This window comes from Cyclopterus lumpus, chromosome 4, assembly GCF_009769545.1.
Source record: "Cyclopterus lumpus isolate fCycLum1 chromosome 4, fCycLum1.pri, whole genome shotgun sequence".
NCBI lineage: Eukaryota > Metazoa > Chordata > Actinopteri > Perciformes > Cyclopteridae > Cyclopterus > Cyclopterus lumpus.
The window spans coordinates 24,171,958-24,183,931 of record NC_046969.1 but is presented as its reverse complement, the minus strand read 5'-3'; the positions used below and the strand labels follow the sequence as shown (position 1 = coordinate 24,183,931).

Here is an 11,974-nt window from a genome sequence, read left to right as displayed (position 1 = left end):
CACCGGACGTGTTCGGTGCAACTCCGACGAATGGAGCGGGGTCGCGCTCACGTCGTCGTTTATTAATGAGCTACAGCGTGACGGGAACGCACTCGGAACGCGTAGAAGCATCCAGAACATGTGGGCTGCTGTGCGTTTTAGATCGTTTTGTGTTGAAAAGTTTCCACTAGGCTATCACGGCTCTTCTAAGCCTGAACTAAGCTCTTCCAGCCTTCTGCCCCCCCCCCCCCCCACCACCACCATAGCTTTCATCTGGAAGGACCTCATGTGGGCCACTGTTCTTTTTCTATTGTTCAAAGGGCACTTGGAGACACATGTTTGTCCCCTCTGTCGTTTTCATGACAAAGGGAATGAAAGTAACCCAAAACGAGCCGCAACGCCGAACCGCTAATCATGAGCAGAGGAAGAGGAAGAAGAAGAAGAAGAAGAGACTGGTTTCCCATACGCCCTCGCCCCCCTTCCTCCCAACTCTCCATCTTCCCCAACCTGCTGTTTCTTCTTCTTTTTCCTCTGTTCCGAGTTAATGAATTCGTTCCCTCGGTGAATATGCGCGTTCACTCTGGACGGTCGCGTTTGTGTCTAATTGTTCAGTCGCCCGTTATCAGGAGTCCTCTGCAGAAGGAACGATTGATTTTAAATGACAGGTTAAACGCGTGGTGCACATCTGGCTGCGAGGATCAGGAGTTCACACTGGACTAACCACTGACTCCACATCCTGCCCGAAACGTGACGGCGCGGAGCTTAAACTGCAAGTTTGCAAAAGTTTCAGTCTGCGGACGGCCGACTGCGTCGTCGTCGTTTCTTTGAATGGACAAAAAAATATATATATATTTTTGCACGGCTGCTGATAATGAACACCAGTTCCTTTTTAAGCCTGGCTGTGTTTCCAGTTTTGTACACCCAACTGAATCTGATTTTAACCAACGCGAGCCCTGCAATAAATCCGACGACTACAAAGCGTCTTCAGAGGCGCTGACACAGCTCTGAGGTCAGTCTGGGAGCTGCAGTGTTTGGTGACGTTGCACTGCATTAAATTGGAGAGAAAGTCCTTTGCACTGTTCTGTCCACCAACATTAATGTCATTGGAGATGGCCTAACACTATTACACCCCCCACGCCACCCCACTCCTCCTAGTTGAGTGTGTTTGCGCATCATGTATTTAGAAAAGCAAAAAATCATATGTTTAAATAACATTTCTCGGACTACTTTTTAAATGCATCTTCCTTTTTAAATGGTTTAACTTTCTGCATCGTCGAGTGCGCGGTCACTACAAAATAAAAGCACGAACGACCTAATCACAATCATATTTTGACGTAAAGCCTCTAAATTTGGCGATGTTTTTTTGAGATGGTAAAAAAAAAAGCTGACTTAGTCATTTCTTTATATGTTTTTTTAATCAATTAAGATACCAAGATTTTTAACATCGTCCTTTAGTTTTTTGTTTATTTCTCCCAATGTAACTGGCAATCTTGAGTCTCAATTTTTCACAAATTCGGTTATTTCAGTTTCGTCCTTATTTAGCCAAAGAAACTGAGACATCCGGCTGCATGAACAGAGGGATTCTAGGGGACCAACGTCGTTAGGGGGCAGAAGTGTGGGTTTCATCTGCAAAGATATGAGAAGAAATGTTTTTATCATCAATGATTTGTCCAAGCGGGAGCGAATAAAATTGAAAAAACAGAGGCCCTAAAATCGACCCCTTGGGGACACCACAAAAGCTCCTGTGCTGTAAATATTATCTGAACCACTTGATAACCATATTTGAAAATCCAACCCAATATTACATTCTGTGTAGTAATACGTTATAATCTTTAGTGCCAAAGTGTTTAGTGCCTCTCTATTTAGTACAACTGCGTACAAAATGTACTTAACTACAAAACTTGAGTAAATGTACTTAGCTCTCAGATTCAAACTGGTGCATGCAGACAATTACGTCTTTAAATAACGGTGGCAAAGGTGATTCTAAAACATAAACGGGCAATATGAGTGTTGTATTCTGGACACTTCAGTGTCTTGGTGATTCTCACGGTCTGAGTGGTGTTTGGAGGAGCGCTGCCTCTCGGCCGACGTGATGTGTTTAGTCCTCTTTTCTAAGCGAGGCTCTGCGCAGCGTCACACTAGAGACACACAGACAGACGAGGCATTAGTGATGTGTTTACCATCTGTCCAGGAAGGACTGACATGACGGGAGAGGACGAGCAAGAGAGACGTTTTCACGGTGTATGAAAGCCAGTCTTGAGGATTTACCACCAGACGTCAACCATTACTTATCAAAGAGGTCAGTCCACTTTGGTCCACCCTCTGTGGCAAACTGTCATCCCGAAGACAGGCCGCGGATCGTCCACCAATCCGTCTTCTTTATTCTCCAACACCCACCTGGTCTTTTGGAGCCCAAAGGTGACCGGGAGATAATCACATTGGAAACGGCTGCCAACATTTAGAAACACCCCTGCTGGCTGAAAATATAAATATATAACACCCAGAAACAACTGCCCCCCCGCCCCCCCCATCCCACCGGGGGAGAAATTATCCACGCAAGAAGTGTGAGAAACGTCCTCGAGCTGTTGCCTTTGGTTATCGAGGAGGACGCTTCATTCGTGAGTGGGAACTCAGTTTGTGACCCAAGAATTCTGGGAAGTGAAGTTGATCCATGAGACCCAGTGGAGTTAAAGTCAGGACTGAAGCATGATGGAGTGTGTTTACTTTGGCGGGAACCTCCGGTTCTGAAAGGTGGAGTCAATGCTGACGTGCTTTAAACTTACATTCAGGAAGAAGAATTCTGGTTGTATAGAAGTATGTGCTTCACGTGTTAAAGCTGCATTCTCTCTACTGACCACCAGGGGGCGACGCCTCTGGTTGTATAGAAGTCTGTGCTTCATGTGTTAAAGCTGCATTCTCTCTCCTGACCACCAGGGGTCGACTCCTCCGGTTGTATAGAAGTCTATGCTTCATGTGTTAAAGCGGCATTCTCTCTCCCGACCACCAGGGGGCGACTCCTCCGGTTGTATAGAAGTCTGTGCTTCATGTGTTAAAGCTGCATTCTCTCTCCTGACCACCAGGGGGCGACTCCTCCGGTTGTATAGAAGTCTATGCTTCATGTGTTAAAGCTGCATTCTCTCTCCTGACCACCAGGGGGCGACTCCTCCGGTTGTATAGAAGTCTATATCAATGACTCTACTTCTCTTGATGTATTCCCTCAGTAAACATGAGTTTATGGTCTCAATCTCTAGTTTCGAGTCTGATGTTCATTTAGTAAATTATGGTCTGGGAGCTTTTCCGTGTTTTTGTCTTACAACTCTGGCCATCTACCATTTTTTAGCAACGGCCAAAAGCAAAGATGTTTATGGTCTATAAGCAAATGACGAAGGCCTAAAGGCTTCAAACCAGCAGTCCACAAAACTACATCCACTTACAGCCCGGCCCACCTTTCCCCCCCTCAACACCATCTCTGGCCTCCAAAAATGTCTTGCGAAACCTCATTGGAGCCGTTATTCGATGTGATGTGTGAGTTCTAGCGTTTTTTGATTTAGTCAAAACATTTTTATGATTTCTCAAAGTCTTTGGGGACATTTTTTCGCCGTGTGATTTTGGATGCCGGAGAAGAATGAAAAACAAAGGGGGGGGGGGGAGATAATAAAAGAAGAGGTGTTAGGCAGCATTAATCGTGGCCCCGCCTGGGAGTGCTTTTAGCAGAGCCGTGGGCTCAAGGCTCTGGGAATGTTTGTGCAGCAGAAACCCCGGCTGATGTTGTTGGTATTGTTCTATTACCAGAGTCAGCAGACACACACACAAACGTGTAGAGAGAAATCAGCCGTGCACTCATCACTGTCGGCCTCCACCCTGACCCCCCCACCCTTGTTTGCGTCCATGCCCCCTTCCCATGAAAATGTGGGTCAGCGCTCACGTGAGCCGCCGCGAAGAGGAGCGGGTAAAACCCGAGTGTTTTAACAGACGGAGGCGGTGCCGAGGCCGACGTGGCGTTAGTGCGCAGACACGCAGTCTGCAGACGGATCACTGTGCGCCTGTGTGTTGAGTGCAGCGTAACAAACACACCTTGTGTGTGTGTGTGTGTGTGTGTGTGTGTGTGTGTGAGAGAGTGAGTGAGTGAGAGAGAGAGAGAGAGTGTGTCCAGTCAAGACTGGCTTCTTAGTGTTTTGGTGGCGTGCTCCTATGAAACATGTGTTTGCGTCGTCGTGTGTGTGTGTGTGTGTGTGTGTGTGTGTGTGTGTGCGTGCAGAACGCCACCCCGACTCACAGAAGAGCGCTCTCCTCGCGGCCGCTCCTCGTCGCTCTGATGGGAAACGAAATGTGAAAGCACAACAACAATATAATGCAATAAATATCAATATTCCAGAGAGAGGGGAGCCACATGGTATCGGTGAGTGTATTCATATTTAGTTTCCCCCCCTCTCTTTACCACCACGACCCCTCACTGCGGCTCCTATTCCCTCCCTCTGTTTATTGTCTCTCTTTTTTTTAAATAAATAAAAAAAGGGCTTTACAGTAAAATAAAAAAGACGGATTGGGTGAATATGCCTGTGGCTGTTTATTATTTTTATTATGCGGTCTTTACTTAAATCCTTTTTGTTCGCCGACCGGCCCCCGAGACCTCTCGCGTTGGCAAAAAAAAAAACAATGGCGTTGATTAGAATTGACCGGCGGATAGAAAAAGAATGGCCGCAGTCGCATCGGGGGAGCGTTGTCACGACGACGACGTCTCTCAGCCGAGCTCCTTTTTTTCTGTTCTCATCTTTGTTTTCTTTGTTGTTTTGTCTTTCAGGATTTTTGTTTATCAAATGTGTTCCGGTGCGTTCTCGTTTCGAGGCTGATTCATCTCCACGCTGTGTGTACATAATGTGTGTGCATAGTGTGTAGTTGTCGTTCCGTTTCCCGCGTCTCTGATGAGTGTTTGGGGAAGAGCAGCCGTGTGGAGGCGTGTTTGTCTACGATAGAGACGCACATGTTGATGCAGAGCGTGTTTACACCAACACGTAAACACTCACCTGTACGCATCCAAACACACCGAGGGCTCCGAACCCGTTAACGCTGACGGGCTCGCTGCCCTCGTTTAGCCACCAGTAGCTCTGTGACCTCTGTGACCTCTGGGTTAATGTGGGATTCAGAAGAAGATGAAGCCCCGCCTCTCCCCATGTGTGGCACACACACACACACACACATTCATGGCCCTCCTCCTTTTAGCGACCCAGAGCGGACGAGCTGGTTCTCAGTCGTGACTCACATCTCCATGTTTCATTCAAACGTCACAACAGAAAGCTGTGAGCAGGTCCGCCATCGTCAAGGACCCACAACTGGCCTCCACCGACTAAACGTCCCTCAAAGAGACCACCACAACTACAAAGAGACACACAGCAGCTGCAAAGAGGCAACGAGACCACAATGAGACCCATAACAGCTATGAACAACGGGCATCAAAGGGACCAAAACAACCACAACATGACATAAAAGAGACACAACACAGCCACAAAGGGGCACACAATAATGATTGAGGGACAAACATCTGCCACAAAGATGCAAAACAACTTCAAACAAACCCAAGACGGCCACAAGAAGACAGTAAAACACCACAAAGAGACACAATAACTAAAAAGGGACACAAAACGACAACAAAGACACACAAAACAACCACAAAGACACTCAAAACAACAAGGACACTCAAAACAACCACAAAGACGCTCAAAACAACCACAAAGACATTAAAAACAACAAGGACACACAAAACAACCACAAAGACGCTCAAAACAACCACAAAGACATTAAAAACAACAAGGACACTCAAAACAACAACAAAGACACACAAAACAACCACAAAGACACTCAAAACAATAAGGACACTCAAAACAACCACACAGACACTTAAAACAACAACAAGGACACTCAAAACAACCACAAAGACACTCAAAACAACAACAAAGACACTCAAAACAACCACAAAGACACTCAAAACAATAAGGACACTCAAAACAACCACACAGACACTTAAAACAACAACAAGGACACTCAAAACAACCACAAAGACACTCAAAACAACAACAAAGACACTCAAAACAACCACAAAGACATTAAAAACAACAAGGACACTCAAAACAACCACAAAGACACTCAAAACAATAAGGACACTCAAAACAACCACAAAGACACTCAAAACAACAACAAAGACACTCAAAACAACCACAAAGACACTCAAAACAATAAGGACACTCAAAACAACCACACAGACACTTAAAACAACAACAAGGACACTCAAAACAACCACAAAGACACTCAAAACAACAACAAAGACACTCAAAACAACCACAAAGACATTAAAAACAACAAGGACACTCAAAACAACCACAAAGACACTCAAAACAACAAGGACACTTAAAACAACAACAAAGACACTCAAACCAACCACAAAGACACTCAAAACAATAAGGACACTCAAAACAACCACACAGACACTTAAAACAACAACAAGGACACTCAAAACAACCACAAAGACACTCAAAACAACAACAAAGACACTCAAAACAACCACAAAGACATTAAAAACAACAAGGACACTCAAAACAACCACAAAGACACTCAAAACAATAAGGACACTCAAAACAACCACAAAGACACTCAAAACAACAACAAAGACACTCAAAACAACCACAAAGACACTCAAAACAACCACACAGACACTTAAAACAACAACAAGGACACTCAAAACAACCACAAAGACACTCAAAACAACAACAAAGACACTCAAAACAACCACAAAGACATTAAAAACAACAAGGACACTCAAAACAACCACAAAGACACTCAAAACAACAAGGACACTTAAAACAACAACAAAGACACTCAAAACAACCACAAAGACACTCAAAACAATAAGGACACTCAAAACAACCACACAGACACTTAAAACAACAACAAGGACACACAAAACAACCACAAAGACACACAAAACAACAAGAAGGACACAAAACAACCACCGAGATGCACAAAACAACAAGAAGGACACAAAACAACCACCGAGATGCACAAAACAACCACAAAGAGAAGTAAAACATCTACAAAGTCACAAAAGGACTTCAAAGTGACACAAGAAAGCGAGACACACGAGATGGATAACATTTGCAAAGCCACCAGGTGACGGGACCTTTTTGTGCGTCTCGTGACCCTGAGCAGAGTTGTGCGTCTGCGGCGGCGGTGGTGACACCCTGTTGGGCGGGATCGCACCGCCGGGATCCACCCAACACACGTCTGATGGTGTAGAAGCATCCCGACCGGGACGCAGCGTCCCTGGACCGGCCGGCAGTGCAACAGTGCCCCCTAAAGTCTGAAAAGTACGAGGGATCAAAAAGAAACTTTATCTCCTGTCTTCAAACATTCTCACATAAACTCAAACACGTGTTTTTCTTTCGCACGACTCGAGCAGAAACCCAAACAGAAAAAAAAAAGGATCGGACGCACAATCCCATTTCGAAGTTTTCAATCAGCCTTTCGACCAGTCGAGCCAAACTCTTATTTTGAAGGCTCTCCCCTCCCCCCCCCTCAGAGCCCCCCTCCTCTCCATGTGTGAGGCTGAAACTGGAATCAGATGCTTGACTCACTGCATGTTTCAAACATTTCAAACACACAAAAGAAGAAACGTGAACTGAAATGTCAAAAGCTTCGAATCCCATCAGATGAACCGCGTTTTCCTTTTTCTTCTTTTCCTCAAGAAGAACCGCCCGTTTACCTCGAGATGTTTTCTCCCAGCTGCGTCGATTAGTCGTGTATGTAATGTACTGTCCTTGGCAGTGTGTGTGTGTGTGTGTGTGTGTGTGTCTCTACATATGATTCAGTTTCTTCGCAGTGTGAGTGAAGTGGGAGGTTTTCACGTGGCCTCGGGGTTTACGTCATAATCTGTTGCAGCCGAAGTGGCGTCAAAAAAAATAAAAATAAGCCTCATTAATTCCCTTTTATGTTTTCTAAACACTTGATACGAACGTCGCTTTCTTTCCATCGTCGTGCAGGTCTGCAGCCCCTTGATCGGGTCCCTCTTCTAAATCATAACACACACACACACACACACACACACACTAAAACCACAGCAACAACAACACAGATGCGCGTGCCGTCCGTGGCGTGAAGAGGATGAAAGGTGTTGAAACGCTGTCGCTCCATCCCTCCTCCGGCGGCGCTGACCTTCAGCTGCGAGTCCATTGATTTCCCTCCTCCTCCTCCTCCACGCGCGTGTGTGTGTGTGTGTCTGTGTGTGTGTGTGTCTGTGTGTGTGTCTGTGTGTGTGTGTGTGGGCAGAAAAGAAACAGGCCCACCTCGCGCTCTTGTGTGGCAACTCAGGCCTCATTTAAGAGGGGAAGATTTACGTCTCTAGTGTTCCCGCTAACGTGAGCGGCGTCGGGCTGATTGGAGCCTGGGAGGGGGGGTTGGTTGGGGGGGGGGGGGGGGGGGTCGCCTTACCTCCTTAAGAGCTTTTCCATCCTCCGCACCGTCCATCATTGCATCTCTCGCTTCACGGCAACCTGCACGATCAATCACTCGCCCCTGGTCTTATCTTTGCGTTTTCCTTTTCTTTTTTTTTTTTTTTAAACTACGACGTGCACGCGCCGGACAAGAGATATTACCCATAGTTCATCTGGTGAACACGACCGAAGACGTGTTCAAACAGCCCAAAGCCAATTCAATCCAGCACTGCATTTAAAGAATAAATCTGCACGTCATAGCGTCAAAAACAGGGGTTGAATGTTCAAAGCCGTCATAATCGTAGACGATGAACACGTGGGAGTGTGATGCTGAGGAGAGGTGAGGGAGAATGGATGGATTGGTGGTCTTCACCGTTATAACGTAGTGTGTGTGTGTGTGTGTGTGTGTGTGTGTCATCCTGTGTGCGGAGGCTTTGCTCCGTCGCTGTGTTTACGCTCACGTTTCCGCTCTCCTTGTTAAAGTCACACAAAGGCAGAATAATGTCTGTTAAAAGAGAACCAGAGATTCACTTCTTTTCTTCACTCCCCGGCTCGACTTAAGGCAAATTTCCGTCTTTTTAATAAACAGAATGTTTCCGGCGGATTCGTTCTTGGGATCCATCCCCGTCAGCGTGTCCCTGCTGAGCCGATAAGCAGCGTCTCTTTTTGGGTCTCTTTTTGGGTCTCTTTTTAAATGTCATGTCATTTAACTGACGCTTTTTATCCAAAGCGACTTACAACCATGTTACATTCATACACCGTAGACACAGCTACAGGGAGCAATGCAGGGAGGGGATCGAACCACCGATCCTCTGATTGAAAGACGGACCTGCTAACCACTGACCCACAGTCGCCTCCTTTTAGTCTCTTTAGCCTCTCTTTTGCCTCTTTTTGGTCTCCTTTTGGTCTCGTTCTAGTCTTTCTGGTCTCTTTTTGGTCTCCATCCTGTCTCTCTTTAGTCTCTTTCTGGTCTCTTTTTGGTCTCCATCCTGTCTCTCTTTAGTCTCTTTCTGGTCTCTTTTTGGTCTCCATCCTGTCTCTCTTTAGTCTCTTTCTGGTCTCTTTTTGGTCTCCATCCTGTCTCTCTTTAGTCTCTTTCTGGTCTCTTTTTGGTCTCCATCCTGTCTCTCTTTAGTCTCTTTCTGGTCTCTTTTTGGTCTCCATCCTGTCTCTCTTTAGTCTCTTTCTGGTCTCTTTTTGGTCTCCATCCTGTCTCTCTTTACTCTCTTTTTGGTCTCTTTTTAGAGTTGTTTACCTGTTGGAAACCCTGGCTCTGAGGGCCGAAGACAGACTTGTTTTTTCCCCGACAGCAAACCAATAACAAAGCTCGCTGTACATAATTTCATAAAGTCTAGTCGATGTCTTCAAGATTTACGGACTGTTTACGGTTTCTAGCTTTTTGCCCGTTGTTATTCCTGAATGCAAATTGAATGTGATTACTTTTTTTCTTTCTTTTTTTTAATGAAGCACATGTGTGCATTTCCAAAGGAATGCAACATTTCTTTTTCCTTTTTCTTCCTAGTTGCCGACATCCATGTAAGGTGACTCCTGTGAGGGTGTCTTTGGTTGAATGGAATAACTGACCTATAGCCAACTTTCTTTCTTTTCATTTTTTTTTTCATGCTCCCCCCCCCCTACACACACACACACACACACACACACACAGACACACACACACACACACCTCTGCCTTCGGGCCCCCAAAAAAAGGTTCATTGTGCAGGCAGCGAGCGGGGCGAGCGAGGCCTGGTTCTGGTTAGCGCGCTGCATCTGAAACGCTCACCTTCCTCCAGGGGTTCCATCTGGAGCTGGTTTCCTGTTCAGGGGGCGGAGCTTGGCCCGGCTCTGTGATTGGGCGAGATTGAGCCCCGTTACGGACCCCGTCATGATGGTTGGAGTTGCCAGACGGTCAATCTGTCAATCAGCTGGCGTAGCGATTCAAAGCAGAGCTTGATGCAAAGGGGAGGGGGGAGGGGTGAAGGGGGGGGGGGCTCGTGATTGGTGCAGAGCCGCGAGCAAGAAGCCGGCGATGTTTTGGTCACAAAAACTATTTGGCGCCATCAATTCTGCTGATTCTATTCAGAGAACACGTGAATGCAATGAGTTTTTATTTTTAGCCACGATAAGAAAACTCTCAGGTGATTTTTAAAGTCCTTATTTGAGTAATTGCGAGCCCTGAAATGAGCGTTGTTCTATAATGGTGTGTAACGGGGGCATTAGAGCGTGGCAGCAGGACCAGTGCCCTTCAGTGGTGGTGTGCAATAATAACGTTGGCTTCCTGTTATTACTGCAGTAATTCTGTAGTTTCAGGCCGTGAGCGCCGTGGACCCTGAACGCCACACGAGCTGCATTCCTTCAGAGCCCAGAGTGTTTTTACAAGTTTCCTTTGGGACAACAGCAGATGGGCTTTTTTTTGAAAGTTGGATAATGCTGATAATGCAAAATAATAATACCCTTCTTCTTCTTCTTTCTTCCATAACACGACTTCTGTCAGACTCGAGGAAAGAAAACATTTATTTGACCACTTTTGTCTGTTTGCGTCTGCAAAATTCACCAAAAGCTCACCGTTACATAACGCCTCGTTTGCATGTTCAAACGCAACATTTCCTAAAACTTTGAACACAAAAAAATAATCTGAACACGTCAAACAAAAGGAAACAAGAATGTTGAACCTCAATGTTCAGATTAGTTGATCTTATAATGCCTCAACTGCACATTTAAACATAAAATCTTAGTTATATAAAAGCATTGATCTGTAAAACTCAAAATATAGAAGTAAAACTAATGAAATAACGATTGTTCTATTGACAAAAACACGTGAACAAACCGATTCAGGATAGAACATTCTGCTGTGGAGTGACTAATAAACTAATAAACCACGATGGATCCCAATACAGCGAGCGGTTCGTGGTAAGAAGCTCATCAGTTTTTGTGCGTTTTTGCAACACGTGTCAATTTCTGCTTGTTACGCACACACAGGAAACAACTCGGTGAGGTTTAATAAAGGTCTGAGAACTGGAGTCCATCTTTCTCCACCAGTGGTTCTCCACCTGGGGTTCTCCACCTGGGGTTCTCCACCTGGGGTTCGGGACCTCCCCCCAAGTCTCCCAAAGATAAATCTCAGGATTTATCCTCGTTAGTTGAGCCAAAGGAAACTTTTTTTCTCTCCTTTTTTTGTTTTTCTTGGGGAGATCTTGGACAACCTTTTTTCTTTAGTTTTTATAATCTGAGAGAGGCTTGATACGCTCACCTCTGGTTCCCACTCTCCGGCCTTCACACGTGGTGATCCATCACCCAGAGGACGCTGCTTCAAAGCAAGCAGCTCCGGTCTGAATAGGAATGTAATTTGCTGACATCCGGCACGCTTCGTCTTCCTCTTCCAGAGGATCGTATGAATGTCCTCCTGGACGTGGACGGAGAGGCGATCAATGAGCTCTAAAGTGAGAGTTGAGAGACGAGGCGCTCAGCCGTTTGCTTTTCAACAAGAAGCGTCCTCTTCGTCTTTCGCTCCTCGC

At 45.7% G+C, this 11,974-nt stretch overlaps 1 protein-coding gene across 1 annotated transcript in view; it reads left to right on the top strand.

Annotated features, from left to right (window-relative positions):
- The first annotated feature begins 8,762 nt into the window (after positions 1 to 8,762).
- scfd2 (sec1 family domain containing 2) overlaps positions 8,763 to 11,974 on the top strand; it is a 51,867-nt gene continuing 48,655 nt past the window's right edge. Inside the window, exon 1 of the mRNA XM_034531043.1 lies at positions 8,763 to 8,799. The gene's annotated coding sequence lies outside the window, so the exon portion shown is untranslated. The remainder of the gene's footprint in view (positions 8,800 to 11,974) is intronic.